The sequence below is a fragment of the Camellia sinensis genome, chromosome 2, assembly GCF_055761805.1.
Source record: "Camellia sinensis isolate YWXY chromosome 2, ASM5576180v1, whole genome shotgun sequence".
Classification (NCBI taxonomy): domain Eukaryota; kingdom Viridiplantae; phylum Streptophyta; class Magnoliopsida; order Ericales; family Theaceae; genus Camellia; species Camellia sinensis.
Genome location: NC_138962.1, coordinates 111,682,403 through 111,704,077, shown reverse-complemented (window position 1 = coordinate 111,704,077; position 21,675 = coordinate 111,682,403). Strand labels below are relative to the sequence as shown.

The following is a 21,675-nucleotide window of genomic DNA, read 5'->3' as shown; positions in this document are numbered from 1 at the left end:
CGGCGTATGCAATACAAGTGGATGCAAACATGAAGTATGCTAAACAAAACATGATGTCCATAAACTAACCATCATAAGCTAGTAAATAAAAGGGAGAAAGACGTGGGGTTGGAAGACATACACATTATTACATTGCGCTCTCACGAAGGAAAGTCCGAATAACCTAACTTAATTAACTAACTAATTAAAGTTAAGCTAATTATTACAAAATAAATGAAATTAGCTAAACTACTTAACTAATTATTACAACAAATGAATCAACTAACTATTCTAGTTAACTAACTAATTACAAAACGAAATTGAATAACTAATTAACTAACTAATTAGTTACAACACTTTACAAAATTAACTAGCTACAACTAATTAATTACAACAATTTAAACTTAAACATGCTCGATACGCTAGGAATGCTCATGCACATGCTCGGTTTCCACCCGAAAAGTCACTGTTTTGCTTCCAGATAGCCTTTGTTGCACAATAGAACACATACACTGTTGCCCACTTCCAGAATAACTCTGTTTTACCTTACAAACACACTGCTGAATTTTGCATCAGTGGCCGGCCGGCCAATGATGAGGCCTGCCGGCCACCAGTTATAGCCGGCCGGCCACCAAATGTGGCCTATCGGCCATGGAAAGTGGCTTGCCGGCCACTGCTGCCCAGTTAACCTTGCTGCAACAGAGAACAAATAGAGCATGCACAGGGTATTTTCAAGGGTTTGTTTGCACAACTCACCCCTTTTTTTCATGAATAAATCAAAGGAGTAGGAAGTTTGGTTCACAAACCATCAATGGATGCCATTTCATTGCATGATGGCTTATGAAACCAAGTGTGCAAGTTCAATAAATGTAACAAAACATGACACAAAAACCACATCCCAATCATGAAAGATCAAGGGAAGTAGTGACAACTTGAACCATTTCATCACTAATAAGTATGAGATGTCTCAAGCTTCCATGTGTTCAATTAACGTTCGATTGAACACAAAACCAATTATTATCTTCCACCATTTTAGCCTCAATTTTAATTACTCCATTTTAAATTACCAACCATTCTTTAATCAATTGAGTCCAAAGGGTGAGTTTAAGTCCTCTAATGGAAAGAGGGCTCAAATCAAGAGTTGTTTTAAGCATGAAAAAGACATCATACCATTGGTAATAAACCCTCTAAGGGATTAAACCATTAAGCATGACACCTCAATCTCATGCTTTAAACAAACAAGTAGTTTGAACCAGTTTCAAAGCAAAACAAAAAGCCAAGAAAAGAAGGAGGTTGCAGAGATTATTAGTGCTGAAAATGAGTGAGAAACGTAAATAAATGCTATCAACTCAAAGGAGATGGTGTCTAAGGCCTAGAACACCAAACTCATGAGGATAATTACACTATAAGCATGCAAAACAAAGCTCAAATGCAACCATCAACCAAAAATAGTGCTAAAACATGTCTAATATAGTCCTAAAACATGCTAGAAGTGAGCTAAAAATAGCTAGATTAATATGCTAAAACATAGCACAAGCTAGGCTAGTAAGCAAAACACAAGGAGGGGAGGCTAACCCCTCCAAATTTGGACTTCAAAACATGATTTTGGCCACTGAAATAACTCTGAAAAATAGTGTTTAAAAGCTCTGAAAAAGATGATGCAATGGTGGGAAACACAAGGGCAAAGGTCTCCAAAACAAGGTATAAAGAAGGGTAGATCACCCCTCAACCTTTAATGGCCTTAAAACCTAAGCTTTAGCCCAAAAACACAGAGTTTTTATAGCCCAAAAGTAGTTGGAAAACAACAAGAATAATAGTAGAGAAAGCAAGCAAATAGGCAAAGCCTTATACCTCTTGAAAAGAAGAAGCAATTCAAGCAACAAAACCAAGACAACACACCTTTCAAGAGCTCAAACCAAGCTCAAAAGTGCCTCAGCTCAAAGATGAGAAGGTTTGGTTAAGGGTGTATAGGAAAACGTTAAGGATTTACAGGCAAAAGTGTAGGAATTTGCTAGAGAGAGGAAAATTTTTTATCTAAAATGTTTCCAACCTTAAAACATGAGAGGGAGGTCTCTTATATATAGAAAACATGAATTCTCCTCAAGAATATCCAGCCCTACACGTGGGTGAAGATGCATGCATCTGTGTAAACAACTGGCACAGCTGTCACAAAATATCTACAAAAGAAACTGGTGGCCGGCCGGCCATCACTAGTGGCCGGCAACCCAATAAGGTGGCCAGCAGGCCACCAGAAGCTGAAAGCTTGAAAAACCAAGGCTTGGTCCAAGAATAAGGCAACAAGAGTGTAGTGTTTGAAAGGCTCAAACCTGTGGCATCCAGCCGAGGACTTCGAGCACTTGACGAGCATATAAACTCATCATCGGGTGTGCAAGTGATAGCATCCAAGTTGTAAAGGCCGTTAAAAATGGGGTGTCTACAGGGACAAAGATGAAATTTTTCATTGAGAACAATTTAGATGTTTGATTAACTTGTTTAGAGTCATTTTAAGTCTTATTATACACACACACACATAAAGAGAGAGATTTGTTGATGTTTATTAAGTTTTGGGTTTTCAAACTCATCACTGAAACAAAACCTTTAGTATATTTATGGCCATACATACTGGATTGGTGTATGTTCTATGAGTTGGAATAATCTGCAAAAATTGAGGTGTGTCTTCTTCCTTATGTCTATTATGAAATTATTCCTAATTTGTCTATGTAGGGCTCTATTCTTGATCCTCACAACTGTTTAATTGTGTGTCCACCATGTGCCCAATCATATGCCAAAGTGAAACACATACACACACACACACACACAGAGTGCTTCATCTCTTTTTTTGTTTTGGGAACAGTAGGTGCTTTTACGACTTTGGAATTTCTCGAAAATACTTATTTATAAAAATAAAATAAAAATAAAAATCATAAGATGAGTGTTGGTCACCATCTTACCTTGTTGGTGGTAAACATTCATGTACTAGATAATGGTACCATGTTTAGTTCTCATGCATTTACAATTAGATTTCCATCTGCATAATTCTACATTCTAAAACTGTAAAACCATTACAATTGGTCATCAATGAGGATAAGATTATACCATTAAACCTTATAAATATAATATATATATATATATTTGATAGGACGAGACCAGGGATATTTTTTTATATACCATTAAGATTATATACCATGATTTATATGTTCTGTTGAGGGTATTGTGAAATTTTGTAACTCTTCATTTTCCTTTAAATATATATATATATATATATATTCAACTGTGGTTAAGATTGAATTGATAATTTCTCATGTCTTGTAATCAATATAGTACTATCTAGAAAGATATGTTGGTTGCCAAATTGTTCTGGCCTATAATTTTATGTGCTTTTTTTTTTTGGGGGGGGGGGGGTATGGACTAATCCTAAGTGAAAGGGTCAAGAAATATGTCATCAAAACATCGAACTCTTTGGTCCATGCAAGATTTGAATTATAAATCTTTACATCACAAAACAAGCATAATCATTTGATAGCCCTTCACCAAGTCTGTTAATAGCCAACCTGAGGACAACAACACCAAAATAGCAGGCAGGAAAGCTTCTCGCAGCCCAAGAAACAAACCAAGACAGAGTGGAAGCCGCTTTGGCAGCCATCTGAGCTCATAGATGAATCCACATAAGCCAACATATTAGACCAGTAGCAAACAAAAGAAAAAACAGTTGATATGTGCAAGGTTGACTCCTAATATCAACTTATAGAACTCCAGGGATCAGTGCAGCAACTTAAATAAAAATAAGAAGAAGCCTAACTTTACTAGAATCAAGTTGATATTGATATTATATTATAGAATCAGGGTTCTAACTTTACTAGAGAGCTGAGATTAGACTAATGTAAGATAGAGAGCCTGGGATGGGAAAAGCCGGATTGAAACTAAGAGCAGACTGGGTTCTTCTTCTGTTGACATGAATTATTTGGATATGTCTGCTGAAAATGAAATTCCAAATATGATAGATTCAATGATGTTAAATGCTAAAAAATAGCCTTGCTCAAATAGTTTTAACTCTTCACCATTGCATGGAATGGCTAGACAATTCAGAATTTTGTGAAAAATAATCCATGTTTTTGGATGTGGATAATTCACAAGGATCAAAGATGCAAAAATAGTTAATATACTCCAATATTGTTGTGGCAAGTTAGAACATTATGATCTTGTTGATGGAAGTATTGGGAAGATAAATACCACAGCAACTTGTTAAATGATAATAATCTCAATTCAGAATTATTAGAAATAAGATTATGTCATTTGCATTATTTTTTAGTTCTGTGACTCCATTGTATCTATAAAAAACTATGATTGATGAATTGTGATGTAAGACTGTTGTGGAAAAAGGGGTAAGTTCGCGATTAAGGTTGTCAACCAAACGGTCACTGCTGGAAATCAAGGATTTAGCGGCGTTTAAAAAACGCCGCGATAGGTCCTAAAACGCCGTTAAAACCTTTTGTGACGTTTGGCACTAAACGTCGAAGACGCGGCCGTCGCTATAACTTTATGACGCTTTAAAAACGTCGCTATATGACTATAGGCGGCGTTTCTAAAAACGCCGCTAAAAGTTCTACTAACGTCAACATGACGTCACCATACTATTTAGCGACGTTTTAAAACGCCGTCGTATCTCTTTTTAAAAGAAATGCAGCCCCTGGTGTGACATTTAGCAACGTTTTTAGAAACGCCACGATAGCCTTGTTTTTTTTTTTCTAAATTTTATGTAATTGAACTAAAAAATCCCTGTAATAAAACTGAAAAATAACACTAATATAAAGTTGCTATGTTTAAAAGCCTTCCTATTACATTAATGTACATAAAAGTGAGTGGTGCAACTCCCAACTTAACATTGACATTCACCCAACATACATATCCACAAGAAATGCCGAAAACCAGAGGAATTAAAACAAGCATATCATATGATCTCCACACATACAAATTCTTAATTGAGTGCTGAAAAAAAAAATACAAATTGACTCTCTCTCTCTCTCTCTCTCTCTCTCTCTCTCTCTCTCCTGTAGAATATAAGTTCTAGAATAGGGCAGCAGAAAAAAATACAAAAAACCCTAAAAAGAACCCATTAATTCAACAAAAAAATCAGCTCCGACTGTTCCCAAAATAGCAACAAATGTCCCAGCAGTAAAACAAAGTCAAAAACAACCTGCAAAACACATATTAAACAAGATCCTCAACTTTCAAATTGAACATGTAGAATCAATAAGGCCTATTCTTTTTTCTTTTTCTTTTTTTGTTTTGTTTTCTTTTTTTTTTTTTTTTTTGATTGCCAACAAAAAAGAATTGTAACTTAACCATGAGGTAAGGGTCTCCATTCAATATGGAAGGGTCAAGCAGACAGAACCATGATGTAATAGGACATTATAAATTAACCCACTTACAGAATTCATGTGAAGACTCGTCAGGTCTACATACTAGACTCGTAATGTTCTAACCAACTACACAATGGCTAGTCAGGTCCATGACAAAATACTAATTTCCAACACCAAATCACATCATGTCTTAATAGAATTAGAAAAGTGAGAAATGAAAAACTAGTGATGTTTAGTACTTTTACCTTGTTAGTTCTTCTTCTTCTTCTTCTACCCTTTCTTTGAAAGGTGAACCTATATTTAATAAGGACAAGTATTGTAATTAATAAGATATTGTATTGTCAAAAAAACTTTGATTAAATGATTGCTCACCTCTTGGGATGAAAATGCATGAGATTGTTGTTGATGTGACATTGGCCAAATAGTGGGACAACTACTAAGTGAATCAACAACCTATCATTGAATAAGAGGCTAAAATTGTATAGTAGCCCTGGACAATTTAAAGTAATAACTAGTAAAAATAATGAAAATACCTACTGCCTATGTACTGGGTTCGAGGGTGCAATAGCTGGTGCAACGGGAACGCCCACAGCTTGCAATTGAGATTCCAAAATCTCAATTCGTGACTGAAAATCTGCACGTACTTTCTTTAGTGTGTGTGTGCGCGCGCGCCTACGAATTTGGATGCAACTGACAAGAATTTTCCTCCTATTGTCTTCTTGTTTCTCTTAACGTTCAAGTTCTCAACTGTCTAATATACCTACGTTACCCGTTCCCCCAATCCAACAGAAAATGGTAAAGGCTAATCCTCTTAATCCACATATTATCTCAAACTACTGTGTCAGTCCATACCAAAAAAATTAAAACATTGTCAATTTGTTCATGCCCTAGTCAAAGAACCTATGACAAGAAAGCGCACACAGGCAAAACAAAGAACAATCTCTATAATGTAAACTGAGTTTCATAACCAAAGGACTAAAAATAATAATATGCACGAATGAAAACATAGCGATAAGATTTTAAGGATGGAAGAGCTGTGCATGTCCTCAGTTCTATTATATATATCAATAAGAAACAAACAACACAACTATACGGGAGCAAGAGAAAAGAAGTTTGACCTTGGGATTTGTAACAATGACTCCAAATGCACTGAAAGTATCATACAAAAGTTTCTCATCCACATCCTGCAAAGAAAATCAGAGCCAGGTTCGAAATTGAAAAACTATGTCATAGGCATATAGCAGTTTACAAGGCATGATAAATGTAAGGTTGCCTATCCATGTTTACCAATTTTCAAGATGTAAAAGAATTATGATATGCAATACAAAAAAAATAAAAAATAAAATAAGAAAGGGCACGCAACACGACACATTATTTGACAACTTGGTCTCAATCATTAGAAAGGTACAATTGCTTCCATTCAGCCATTCCAGTTATGTGAATGGACATAGGAACTTTCTTCTAAAGTTTTTATACACTGAATTGTTGAATACATTTTCTTGATATCCAGCAGAAACAATAGATAGACAACCAATGACTATGTTTAACAGTTCCCATCGTGACAAAACATCATATTTAAGTACTAAAAAAAAGTAAAAGAAAAAATTATTCAAATAAGAAGCATCAGACCTCCCATATTCATCAACAAATTTGCTTTTATACCCTTAAAAGTGATTGAAATATATTTGATGGTGCCCTGCAAATTTGCAAGACTGTAATTACTCTACCTAAATTCAATAAAAACCATGATTTGTTTGAGAAGGTAATGCTTGAACTCGCTCTCGACAAGGATAATCACAAGGGAAGGATGCCAACGCCACAGCCGAGTTCACTGTCTCAGGTTAACCCCCACCACACCTTACCAGTCCCACTCTGCAGCCCCTCTGCTATCTGAAGAACACAGCTCTTGAGGATTTTGCACTTCAACATCAAAGTCATACCAGCATAATTGCTGAGTAAATATGTCCCTCTAAAATTCTTAATTTACCACAAAAATGAGCATGGGGAACTACTTATATAGACGTTATCCATGAACTACTCATCAGATTCAGGAGGCCTCATTGAATCAGGTGAAAGGCACACCACAAAATCCATAGTCCAGGTACAGCGAGGGAGAAAATGGGAGGGTGAGATAAAAGATAAGAACAAAGGCATTAAATTTGAGTGAGAATCATTTCTTGTAGAGGCCATCTGTGTATTCACTTTAAACAGGAGTAGAGGGGATTTAAGGGTAGGTTTTTAAAGAGGAGAAACAAATACCATCCTGAACATCCTTTAGTTCCACCACACCATCCTTTAGTTCCACTACACCATTTTGCTGTTCATCTTTGACCTTTGAAAGAGGAGAAAAGAACTGCAAAGGGGGGGAAAATGAAACACAAGGTAAGCCTGAAAATAACATGGTAATCATTAAAATATATTTCTCTTTCTTGTAGTACCTGGTGTATTGAGATGAAAACAACTGTAATTCCTAACATAAAGTTTATAGTCAGAGTGGCCAAATAATGCAGCGGATGCTATGCCTATGAATATTGTGGCAACAGTTGATAAATACTTCTTCAAGATTGTATCTGGTCACATCAAACAAAATGTCAGATTGCAACTAAGAAAATTCCCCATGCAATAACTCGTGTAATGGTGCATATTGAACAATAACAAATATAATTCTTAAAGTCTCAAATGAGCAGAACAGCATCTGAATGTTGATGCATAGAAAGAAGACCTCAAACTACTAAGGAAAGTAATCAAACCTGCATATTTGAAGACAAATGAGGATAGGATTCCTTGTGCTGCATTGTTAAATATTAGAAGCATGGTAGCTTTTGAATGGCCTTCAAAAGATGTCAAAGCTACTAGGACCTGAAATATTCAACATTACAAAATTAGAGCCACAACTCAAAAATGTATATCCCATGAACCAAGAGCACTAATCATCCTCGAGTGTCCTATACAGATTGAATTGTCCTGAAGCTACACACATCCAATAGAAGGGTTATAGCCATTAATAAGTGATTCAGACCTCAATGAACCTTGTGCAGTAAGGGGGAAGGCTGCGTTTGAACCACAACAGGGAAATGACATCACCCACAACATAACCCTGTTCAACAATGGAAGACATTGGGATACCAGCAGATCATGGCTCTTCTCCTGCAAACAGAGATAAAAAGACAGATTTAGCAGAGTTTATTTCCAGTTTGAAGCAGAAATTCAGGACTGCTGTCCTCCCGGTATCCTAGATGGTGTGAGTTTAACAACAAAAGATTAATATTGCATTAATTCTCTATATTGTTACAGCAGTTATGGCACCTAAATCTATAAGAGAAAGAAAACCCTAAACCCATACACAACATATATAGCATATATCATACCTCGGTCATCAGATATGGTGGATATAATATGAGTTGGAGCTCGGACTTTTCCACTCTTAATAGCAGTATTAAGATCCTCAGGGATTTGTGAAGGCTTAAACTTCCTTTGTAAGAGTAACATTGCCCCCCTCAACCTAAGCAAATTGTAAGCAAATGATTTACTAAAACTGGTGGTAGTGAGGAATGCCTACATAATGGCAGTAATGGGTATGAGATGTGCAACAGCTTACCAGCTTCTCAAATGTTTCTTTTATCACAGTTTCAAATGCTTCAAATGAAGTTGGGACAACAGCTCCAGCATCGTGAAGTGCTTGATTCTTGGCTTGTGCAGACTCCATCTCACCACCACTTTTGGCTCCCTAATTTAAGCAACGTTGAGCAAAATTAGAAAATAACACCAAAAATAAAATAAAATAAATAAACAAAAATTATATCCAAGGAAATTTAGCAGTAGCTCACCGCATGACCAAATTGTACTTCTGACTTGAAGAGACGTGCACAAGTTCCACTGACCCAAGCAACCACAGGTTTACTGATTTTCCCCTGTTTCAGGGCTTCCACTAGGGAATACTCATCTCGGCCAACACTTCTCCAAGCACAACAGTCATTTTAATCTGAGTAAATCAAAAAATTAAGTCAGCAAAAGGATAGGAACCAAAATACAATGAAAAGAAACAGGAAAGTAAGAAAAACCAATAACTATATGACATCTAATGATGCAGAAATTTAGAAGCTAGGTTAGAATAGCTTGGCCTAAGTAGCTGCTTTAGTACTTGAAAGTAGAACCAAACACAAAATTAGAAATTCAGATCTAGCTCCTTTGTAACCTTTAAGCTTGAGGCTGAGACCAATATATTAAAAGATTCACAAATATCTTCATCAACTGAGTGCTTATTGTGGCAGTCAAGCAACAAATAAACTTCACAAGAAAATTTTCGACTTGTACTAGTCAAATATTTTTACAATCAGCTGTTAAGGCAGCTTAGTATGGTAAAAAATCTGTAATAAATTATGCCACAGAAAATTGAATAGCAATATTAGGATCCTTTTATAAAATAGCAGCAATAGGCAAGACGCAGATTTCCACTTTTGAGACCATTTAAATAATTTGTTGTTCAGGTTAAGGCATTAAGCATACATTGTGAAGTTGATCCCAATGCATTGATGCAGATTATGCAGGTAACTTTCTCAATGAGAATAAAATATAGACACACAAAGTTCAACTCTGTGACAGAACCCACCCAACACAGATGAAAACATAAAAGATGAGTGAAAATGTAAAATTGAAGTAAAAACTTAAAACTTTATGAGTGTATTTCATAGTTAACTGAAAAGTTTACACAAATATAAAGAGATTATTTCGGTTATTATATACTTTTAGAGACAAAAAGCAAAAGCCCCCCAAAAAATGGAGTGATTGAAAGATTCCATACCTTTTTTTTTGTATTTGTTGTAAACTTCAGTCCCTTTCTCAAAATCCAAACAAAACAATTTGAACAAACGCATATAAACATGTATGTAAAACAAATAAAGAATGAGAGAGAGACCTTGACTGTAAAACAAAATTTGTCAATCTATTCATATATATGTATGTATTTTGTGTTCAATTTTAACATCTACAATGCACATTATGATCTTCAATCGATCAATAGATCTTCAATCGATCAATAGATCTTCAATCGAAACCTGCCATACTTGAATCGAATCAATAGATCTTCAATCTGATCTAAGAATGATAAAGTAGATGAAACCTAGCATACTTGAATCGAAAGATTCCGTCAGTAAGAAGATCGAGATGAGACTGATCAACACTTAATATGAAGAAAGAGCTGCGAACGCGAACGCAAACACGAACTAGAGAAGAGGCTTGAATCGATCTATGAATGCTTGAATCAATCTGCAAATACGAAGGGGTTCAGCTATGGTTCTACAAATATGAAGGGTTGTCTCTGAAACGAAGGTGTTTGAAGCTAGAGAGAGTAAAATCAAGGGTTTAGAGAAAGAGAGAGCAAGACTGAGAGTGAATAATACTTGAATCGATCTACGAGTAGATGAATCGATCTGCAAATACAAAGGGGTTCAGCTGCGGTTCTACAAATACGAAGTTTGAAGAGAAGAGAGAGAGTGAAATCAATGTTTCAGAAAGAGGGAGACTGAGAGAGAATACACTACTTTATGTTCATATGTTAAAAAAATAAAAAATAAAAAAACACATTCGAAGGCGTTTTTAAAATGACTTGAAATTAAAACGGTGTCGTATTGTTAAACAAAAAAATGCGACGTTTATAAAAACGCCGTTAAATGTTAGAAACAGAGGCATTTTTTTAAACGCCGTTAAATAAACGCCGTTAAATCCCAATTTTCTTGTAGTAGGTGTTACTTTCAATTGAATTATATGACTACAAAAACTGACCGATGAGGCGTTATGTGAAGAGAAGGTGTCAATCTTTGCAATTTCTTTGTTAGTCAACTTTGGCTTCGATTGCACTCATCAAATGAACATTAAATGTCATAGTATTTTTCAGTCTGATTGCACTAGTACTCCAAACCAACCCCAGATAGTATTGCTAGGAGACTGAGGCAGAGGCTTCATGGAGGTAATGAGCATGAAAACAATAGACAAATGAGGGTGCATGTTATTATCTTGTGTTCTAAAACTATTTTCAGAAGAAATAGAGAGAAACTGTCCATGTTGTTGCGGATCGGGGGCACAACAGGGAACTCAAACAAGCAATAACACACAAGATTTAACGTGGTTCGGCAAGTCGCCTACGTCCGCGGGCAGCAGATTCACTATATTGAACAAAATGGTAAGAATTACAACACTCTCTGTAATTCTCTCTCTCTCTTTGCTCTCTAAGCTCACACCTCTCTGTTATCTCAGCTGTACATCTCAACTCTCCTTAGCTTCTCTATATATAGAGATTACAAATGCAAGAGAAAGTCTTTGAAATGAGCTGGCTGCCAGCCCATTGTTGTGCTTTCGTTGGCTTTCCAGATTGATGCTTCACATGGCTTCCCATGGCCTCATGGCCAACTCACATGGCCTCATGGCTTCCCCACCATGTAGCTGGCTGCCACTTTCCATCACATGGCCAGAATCTGTAGCCAATATTCAACAAATCTCCACCTTGGCGAGGATTCTCTTATCCAACATAGTGATCGATCAACACTGCCATGCACCCGAAGGTGCTCAGTTCCGAGAGATGTTGACCAAGTCCAAACAATGTTGGAACTTGATCCCAGAAACTACCTTTGTGAGCATATCGGCCGGATTATCTACAGTACCAATCTTTTGAAGCAGAATATCCCCTTCATTCACAATTTCTCGGATGAAATGGAAACGGACATCAATGTGCTTGGTGCGGGCATGATGAACCTGGTTCTTTGCCAAACAAATGGCACTCTGACTGTCACAAAACACCTCAACGTGCTTCTGAACAATTCCCAAGTCTTCAATAAACCCATGTAGCCAAATAGCTTCCTTAAAGGCTTCCGTCACTACCATGTACTCTGCCTCTGTAGTAGACAAAGCCACCGTTGACTGAAGCGTTGACCTCCAACTTATCGGCCCTTTAGCAAGCGTAAATAAATACCCTGTTGTTGACCGGCGTTTGTCTAAGTCACCAGCATAATCTGAGTCCACATATCCTTCCAAATTCTGCCCGAGTCGGTTATCTCTCTCAAACTTCAATCCCAGATTGACCGTGCCATGTATGTACCTTAGGATCCATTTCACTGTCTGCCAGTGATCTTTTCCTGGATCATGCATATACCTGCTTACCATACTCACAGCATGCGAGATGCCAGGCCGTGTACAAACCATAGCATACATTAATGCACCAACTGCATTTGCATATGGAACCTGTGCCATATGCTTCCGTTCTTCTTCTGTGCGTGGAGACAACGAAGCACTAAGCTTGAAATGAGGGGCCAATGGTGTACTTACAACTTTGGTTTTCTCATTGATGCCAAATCTGTCTAACACCTTTTTCAGATACTGGGTTTGTGTCAAACAAACCGTGCCCTTCTTCCTGTCTCTCTTGATCTCCATGCCAAGAACTTTCTTTGCTTCTCCCAAATCCTTCATTTCAAACTCCCTTGCTAACTGTGCCTTGAGTTTGTTAATCTCCACCTTGCTCGTAGATGCAATCAGCATATCATCTACATATAAGAGCAAATAGATGAAGGAAGCGTCAGGAAGCTTACGGAAATATACACAATGATCAAATTGACTTCTTGTGTATTCTGTCTCCATCATGAACCGATCAAATCGCTTGTACCACTGTCTCGGGGATTGCTTCAATCCGTACAACAATTTGTTCAGCTTACAGGCCCAATTCTCTTTTCCAGCAATTTTGAAACCATCTGGCTGGGACATGTATATCTCCTCTTCAAGATCTCCATGTAAGAAGGCAGTTTTGACGTCGAGTTGGGCGAGCTCGAGATCAAACTGTGCAACCAAAGCTAACAAGATGCGAATAGACGTGTGCTTCACAACAGGTGAGAATACCTCATTGTAGTCTATTCCTTCCTTCTGAGCATAGCCTTTAGCTACCAATCTAGCTTTGAATCTGATGTTGTCTCTACCTGGAATGCCTTCCTTCTTGGTGTAAACCCACTTACACCCAATTGCTTTCTTGCCTTTTGGAAGTTGCACCAACTCCCAAGCCTGGTTCTTGTGAAGTGACCCGATCTCTTCATCCATAGCCTCCTTCCATTTAACACTTTCTGCATTATGCACGGCTTCTTTGAAAGTGCAAGGAACATTGTCTTCAATGATTGGAAGTGCATAGGCTACCATATCGGTCATCCAACTGGGTTGCTTAGTAACCCTTTTTCCTTTCCTGATTGCAATGGGTTCTAATTGTTGCGGAGCCTCTGGATCTTCATTTTCATCCGAACTCTCTTCAGAGCTATCCTCTGAGACTTCTTCAGGATGGTTGATTGGCTGACTAGTCTTTGCTGGAGTCTCAAACTCCACCTGCACTGACTTCTTCAATGCTTCCTCATTCTGTTGAGGATCTGGTTGCTTCAGCATTGCAGACTTATCAAAGGTAACGTCTCTTCTGATGAGAACTTTCTTTGATTCAGGGCACCACAGTCTGTATCCCTTGACACCGTCACCGAAGCCCAAGAAGATGGCTTTCTTGGCTCTTGGATCCAACTTAGATTCTGTAACATGAAAATATGCTGGACATCCAAAGATACGTAATTGATCATAATCAGTAACTGGGACTCCTAACCATACCTCCATGGGAGTCTTCCCATCTAATGCTGCAGTAGGTAGTCTGTTGACAAGATGACGAGCATAGTTCAATGCCTCGCCCCAAAATGCCTTGCTCAATCCAGACTGTGACAGCATACACCAAACTTTCTCCACCAAAGTGCGGTTCATGCGTTCTGCAACTCCATTCTGCTGCGGTGTTCCAGGAACTGTGAAATGTCTCACTATCCCTGCATTCTAGCAAACCTCAAAAAAGGGATCTGATGTATATTCTCCACCATTGTCAGATCTGAGCTTCTTGATCCGTCTGCCTGTCTGGGTCTCAATCATCTTCTTCCACGTAAGAAAGATGTCTAAGACTTCATCTTTGTGTTTCATTGTATAAATCCAAACTCTTCTAGAGAAATCATCAATGAACGACACAAAGTAGTGTTTACCTCCCAATGAAGCATTCTTAGAAGGACCCCATACGTCGGTGTGGACGTAGGCTAGAATCCCTTTGGTACGGTGAATTGCAGTACCAAACTTGATTCTTGTTTGCTTGCCCAATACACAATTGTAGACGCGCCCGCGTGGGCCTCATGCTACAGTTCGGACTCGATTTGTGTCACGGTTCTTAATCTGAACCAAAGAGTCCAAATCTGGCAAATCGTTTTGAGAAACAGATTTTTGAAAAAGTAGTGCCAAACATGGACTGCTTTGCCAGATACAGAGTCGCCACCTAAATATTTTTTATGGGAGAATTTAGGAAACCCTGACTCGGTGCTGAAGGCCACATGTCCGTCATCACCGGAGTTGTCTCGGCTCGGGAGCTTGGGTACGATCGGGGAAGGTCAGCTATGAGCACCCCCTTTCGCCCGGTCCGAAGACCGGCCTCTACTAACCGTGATATCCGTTTTTGAAAACTTTATGTGTTCTTAAACCAATTGTTAGCCTAGAATTACTATGTTATGCGCACAGCAAACAAGTATAGACCAAATCGCCCAAATTGGAACAAAACATTTCATGTTTGTTTTGAAAATGGTTTGCTACTCGCAAGTAGGCTAAAATGCAGATTTTGCCACCCTCAAGTGGGCTTTTAGAAAAGATGATTTTGCCACTATCTAGTGGGCTTAAAACTCACAATTTTAATGCATTATTCCAATTTAGGTGATTCAACCTCCATCCACAGGCATTCAAGCAGTTATATCACATAAGCAGCTAGCCTCATGGTAATCATGCTATCATGGCAACATTCACACGCATGCGAGATGCTAAAGCATAAATACTTACATTGTACTCCGTGCCAAAACAATAAACTAGTTAGCAAACATGCATGTCCTTAGTTCATGTTAAGTGGCTAATGCAACACAGGCAAGGATGCAATTTAGAGTAGGCTCGTCTAACCCTAAAATGGCATATGTAATGCGATCAATTATCACATATTCGATTTGTAAATTGAAGTACAAATGCAGTTAGCGTGATGTACCGAGCCTGATGCATGTCAACAAATGCATGAATGCACGCATGCATAGCATAAGGTATGCTAAATTAAATGTGCCCTAATCTACCATCATAAGCAGGTAAATAAAAGGGAAGAAAGAAGTGAGGTTGGAAGACATACACACCACCCACACACACTTATTACAGATTTACCCTCACTCGGAGGAACCGAATAAATATTACAAATTAATTAACTACGCAAGCTAATTAAATATTATAAATTGCCTAATTTAATTAACAAATTAAAATAGACTAAGAAAAGCAGTAAACGCCTCGGGAGATGCGCCGCCATGCGCAAGCTGTCTCTGTTTTCTTTCCTCTGCTCCTCTGGAGGCTGTCAAAACCTCAGGGTTGCATCCCTGGACACTGGGGAGTGCCACCGGCTGAGTAGAATTGCCACCGGCAGTGCGGTGTAGTCACCGGCACAAGATGAATCCATCGGCTGCTTGTTTACTGCCGGTCGGCAATATATACTGCCGGTCGGCAAGGAATGTCTGCAGAACCTGCAATTGACAGCAACAGAGTGCAAAGCAAAGCATGGCAGCACAATTCAAGGCATATATGCACCATTCATGTCCCTTATCATGGTAATGACTCAAAGGGGCATGTGCCTCAATTCTCGGACCACCAATCACGCATTTCCATGCATGATGGCCCAAGGAATCAAGTATGCAACTTTGATTTCAAATGCAATGCAAATCAATCAAACAAACTCCCAATCCCTATCACCCAAATCAAGGGACAAGGAATGCATGTTGATGCAATGCAACCTAAGCATGTTAGCTATCATGCAACATGAACAATGCAATGTAATCATGCAAAGCTTACAAGCAAACATGCAAGGTAAGCATGCAAACCAAATAGAAGATGGACTTAAACATGAATTAGGCAGCCCCAAATAGGCCTAAAACAGTGGCCATAATATGAAAATGAAGTGCCTCGAAATGCGTGCACACGGGCACGCAAACCGAGGCAATGGCATATGCAATGCAATGGCTAAAACGGCATGTAGAATGCAACATGGACTTATACTAACATGAGAGAGCCTCAGCCACACTCACATGAGAGGCCGATGAATGAAAATGAAGTGCCTCGAAATGCGTGCGCACGGGCACGCAAACCGAGGCAATGGCATATGCAATGCAATGGCATGGAAAATGACATGCAAATATGCTAATGGGATTTCAGCACTGAAATATGGGGGAAAACAGCCCCCGGAATGAGGCGAAAACACACCCGATGCATGGAATAGTCCCGAAACATGGACTTTGGCACCCGAAATGGCCTATAGCTATATCAAACATGCACAACATGGAAATGGAGCATGAAGACAGAAGCAAAACAGCTTCAAAATAAGCATTTTTCTAGTACAAGTCATGGCCAAACAACAAGAAAAGATAGGGCAACAATGACATGCAAAAATGGCCCTAAACATGAGGTTATGAAGCAACTCACGGCTTCTAACTCCAAACAGGTTAGGGCCCTTCAACAACATTGAAGAGGGGCCCAAAATAAGACTATTTACAGTTTATGGCAGCCCCAAAAACAGTATACAAATATATTAGAAATGCAATGCAAAAATGAGGCTCAAAAGTGGCTATAACATGAGGTATACAAAACATTCACCAAACAAGAAAATGCCCTTAATAAAACATGTTCAGGAGGTCAAAATAAAGCCACTTTTAGTTCGGACCAAGGTCCAAAAACAGCAAAATCAGGGGCTGCCAAGGCATGCAAAAATGGGACCAAAAAGAGAATATAAAGGCAAGTATAACATGGAAGTCCCAAACAGTATTGAGCCCTTCTTCAATGTTGAAGAGGGGCTCAAAATAAGCCTATTTTCAGTTTACATCAGGCTCTAAAACAGATCACACACAAGCCAAAAATTCTATGCAAGATTATGGCATTCAAGGAGGATATTGAAGCAAGTGCAAGCTACTGTCCTCAAACAGTAAGAGGTCCTCAATCAAACATGAAGAGGACCTCAAAATATGATGATTTGAAGTTTAGGTCGGAGCCCAAAAGTGCAAGCAACTATGGCTTAGATATAGGCCAAAAAAATGCGCAAAAGAGGGAAAATGAGACTCACCCTTGTAGAACCAAACTTTAGCAACCTTTGGACTGAGTTTGGGAGCCTTTAACCTCTGGAGGACAGCCTCAAGCTGCTGGAATGGGCGTTGGATGCCTTGTGCTATGAGTTGATGAAGAAATGGCCCAAGAACAAGGGTGTTTGATCACTATAACACTCCCAAATGTAGAGAGAGAGGGAGGTATAGAGAGAGAGGGTGATATATATGTTATATGTATGTATTAGGTCTGGTTTTGCTGAACCAAAACAAAGGAGGAGGATGGCTTCCTTATATAGGCAATACTAAGCTTCCAAGACAAGCTTCAAAGGGTCAAAGGGGTTTAAAGGGGGGTGCAAGGCTTCTAGAGGAAGCTAAAACAGCTGGCCAAGCTTCTTCAAGAAGCTTGGCCAAAAGGTTCAAGCTTCTAGAAGGTTAAGGGGTTCAAAGGCTCACAAGGTGCAAAACAAACACACATGCACGTGGGGGATCAATTCTGTGCATTCCAGCTGGCACAGCTGGAATTCACTCAATCTGCAGAATGCTCCGGAAGGTCGTCGGCTAGCAAAAACTGCCGGTCAGCAAAATAAAGTGCCGGTCGGCACAATAAATTGCCGGTCGGCACAAATATAGTGCCGGTGGGTGGCCGGTGAGGTCAAAAAAGTGCCGGTTGATGTCCAAATTGAAGCCCCGGAAGTTAGCTTTCCAATGGCGCAAACCTTGCATCAAAATTCCTCCTGTGCAAAAAGTTATGCCCTTTTTCGTGAAGCCGCGCAGATTCGATCCAACCGGGATGATGCCCGACTTCAACTGTTCATATCTCCCCCACCCGGACTTGGCTCTAGGAGATTCTTGAGTGCAAAATGAAGCCCCGGAAGTAAGCTTTCCGACGGTGGTGGCCCCATAGCTAAACTCCAAGTGTACAGACAGATAAGCCCGATTCAGCGAGGGCTGCTCGACTCGCTTCTATCCGGATTCATGCTGAACTTCTCCCAAGCTAGTTTTCTCCTCTCCTTTCCTCTTTTCTTTGACTCCAAAACCCTAACAAAGTGTTTTGAAAGATTTGCCTCTCTTCTAGCCGAAGAAACTGATTCTTTTCCCTGTACATCTCTCAACACCGAGCAAACCATCAGTAGTGCCCAAGTCTTAAGGGCGGTCAAAAATGGGGTGTCTACAACAATGCTCGCAGAACTCAAGCTTCCCCGTCTTGGCGCCTTTCAACAGGCCTTGCTTTACCAACCCTTGTAAAGCCTTCTCACCGACATGCCCTAGGCGCATGTGCCAAAGTTTGGAAGTGTCTGATGCATCATCTTCTGAGCTGGAACTGTTGGAGACAGCCACTCTCCCTGTGACTGTAGAGCCATCTAGGAAATATAAATTTCCCTGTCGAGTACCCTTCATTGCAACCAATGCTCTTCGAACAACTTTAAGGACTCCACCTTCCATGGTTACTCTGTAATCTTTGGAGTCTAAAACTCCCACTGAGATGAGATTCTTGGTTAGATCTGGTACATACCGTACATCTTCAAGAATTCTGATTGTTCCATCATGGATCTTCAGTTTAATTGTTCCAATCCCCTTTGTCTGGCAAGCTTGGTCGTTGCCCATCAGCACAACTCTTCCATCGAACTCTCGTAAGCTCGAGAACCACTGCTTGTTAGGACACATATGGAATGAACATCCGGAATCTATTATCCATTCATTAGACTGGCCATATGATGAAACTGTGAAGGCTCCTCCTTCATCATTATCTCCATCTCATGCAATATTCACCTTCTCTTCTGTCTTGTCTTTATTTGGACAATCTTTTGCCCAATGCCCCTTCTGGCGACAAGCTGCACACTCGTCTTTTGCAAGACGTCTTTTGTCTGAAGGTTTCCCCCTGGATTTTGAGCGAGACTTTCCTCGCCCTGTATTTCTTCTGTTTTTGTTCTGCCTCTGACTGTTAATGCCTCGGATGTTGAGTCCCTGTTTGCAGACTTATCTTTCCTTCTGAACTCATTGTTCACCAAGGCGTTTGCAACATCAATATACTTGATCTTCTCTTTACCGTACAGTAAAGTAGTAGTGAGATGATCATACGAGTCAAGCAAGGAATTTAACAATAACAGTGCTTTGTCTTCATCACCAACTTGATCATCCAAATTCTTCAAATCCGTAATAATTTTGTTGAAGTTATTTAGGTGTTCGTTCATCGAAATACCTTTAATGTAGTCGAAACGAAACAACCTCTTCCTCAAATAGAGCCGATTCTCAATGCTCTTTGTCATGAACTTATCTTCCAGCGCCTTCCAAAGCTTCTTCGCAATATCATATTCTGTAAAGGCATACTTCTCCTCTTTTGCAAGGCAAAGTCGGATGGAACTGCAGGCCAGGAGATTCACCCTCTCCCATTCTATCTCGTCCAGGTCATCTGGTTTGTCTCCCAGAGTGAAGTGCAGGTTCATTTGGACAAGCATATCCTTAACTTCGCATCTCCACATGCCGAAGTTTTTGCTTCCATCGAACTTCTCTACCTCGAACTTGGCATTGGACACCGGGGTCCAATGCCTAGAAGTGCTTGTACTGGCTGAATTACTTACGGACTCGGTTGATCTAGATTCTGCCATTTTTTAGAAACTTTAATTCAAAAAACTGACCGTACAGATGTGTCCGGAATACTCCAAATAGTTGGGAAGCACTATTGGATCGTCAAAAACGGACTCCGAATGGCTCCGTTCTGGCAAAAACACTTTGGACGGGTCAGATCTGCAGAATCTGGTGCGCTGAGATGCACCGGATAATTTCTCCGGTCAACGGCTGGTCAACGGCTCGGTCAACGGCGCAGGCGGCGCGGTCAACGGAGGATTGGCGGCGCGGTCAACGCGGCTTGACGGCTGGTTAACTCGGCTTGACGGCGCAGTCAACTCAGCTTGACAGCTGGTCAACGCGGCTTGGTCAGCGGCTCAGGCTGACTGGGCAGGGCACGTGGCTGACACGTGGCTGACGTGTCGGCTGACTAGGTCGTCTTCTTCACTGAGCGGCGCGTGGGGCGCGTGGGTTTCAAGCGCAATCTTCTCCTGGCGCGTGACGGCGCGTCGAAGCTCCTCTGGGCTCTGTTTTTGCTGTTCTGGACTCCTCTCAGGGAGTTCTTCCTCCTGGTATGGTCAAAAGTAGATTTTGAGCACTTCGAAATCTGGGCACTTTCGGAAAAAATTCGATTTTTCGCAACCCGAGCTCTGATACCAATTGTTGCGGATCGGGGGCACACCAGGGAACTCAAACAAGCAATAACACACAAGATTTAACGTGGTTCGGCAAGTCGCCTACGTCCACGGGCAGCGGATTCACTATATTGAACAAAATGGTAAGAATTACAACACTCTCTATAATTCTCTCTCTCTCTTTGCTCTCTAAGCTCACACCTCTCTGTTATCTCAGCTGTACATCTCAACTCTCCTTAGCTTCTCTATATATAGAGATTACAAATGCAAGAGAAAGTCTTTGAAATGAGCTGGCTGCCAGCCCATTGTTGTGCTTTCGGTGGCTTTCCAGATTGATGCTTCACATGGCTTCTCATGGCCTCATGGCCAACTCACATGGCCTCATGGCTTCCCCACCATGTAGCTGGCTGCCACTTTCCATCACATGGCCAGAATCTGTAGCCAATATTCAACACATGTAACCGCATCTTGTTGACTAACTGCAAATCATTGACAGACATAGGGTGGTTATGTCAATGCATTATGCACGATATTTTCCAAGTAGCCTTTCTTTATTAGCTTGGTTAGTCCGTTAATTTAATGCAATATGTGAATGAATATTTCTTAGCAAACAAATCCTTGATCCAAGTACACTAAACATTTTCTTGTATTTTATCAACCATTAATTATATTTTTATCTTTGTCTACACACAGCCGACAAGCATAGTTCTTCTTGGTGTGGATATGTTTCATTTATTTGGAAAATTAAGAAAAATAGAGTAATTTAGTTTTGACAAATTATGATGCGCGCGTGGAGTCCTACTAATAAAATATAAAAATGAGTTATGTTATTGATTGTTACACTTGCATCTTGTATAAAGGGGTGTCTGAATTAAAGAACTAGTTGTTCGCTGAGTCCTTCATTGACTGCCACACCAAGTTTGAAGTTGTAATTTGTAAATTAGTACTTGATTAGAACCCACTAAAAAGCAATGTATACATAAAATTAAA

The 21,675-nt window shown here is 39.7% G+C and overlaps 1 long non-coding RNA gene across 2 annotated transcripts; it reads right to left on the bottom strand.

The window, feature by feature from the left end:
• Positions 1-5,269: 5,269 nt before the first annotated feature.
• On the bottom strand, positions 5,270-8,342 carry LOC114265252 (uncharacterized). Of its 2 annotated transcripts, XR_014360423.1 has the most exons (6): positions 8,090-8,342; positions 7,778-7,909; positions 7,599-7,692; positions 6,458-6,523; positions 5,712-5,792; positions 5,270-5,633 (listed from the first exon to the last, which is right to left on the bottom strand). It is a non-coding gene; the product is annotated as an uncharacterized LOC114265252 (long non-coding RNA). The 2 variants fall into 2 exon arrangements; XR_014360422.1 differs by lacking the exons at positions 5,270-5,633; positions 5,712-5,792 and having other exon boundaries at positions 5,823-6,523.
• Between the last annotated feature and the right edge of the window lie 13,333 nt (positions 8,343-21,675).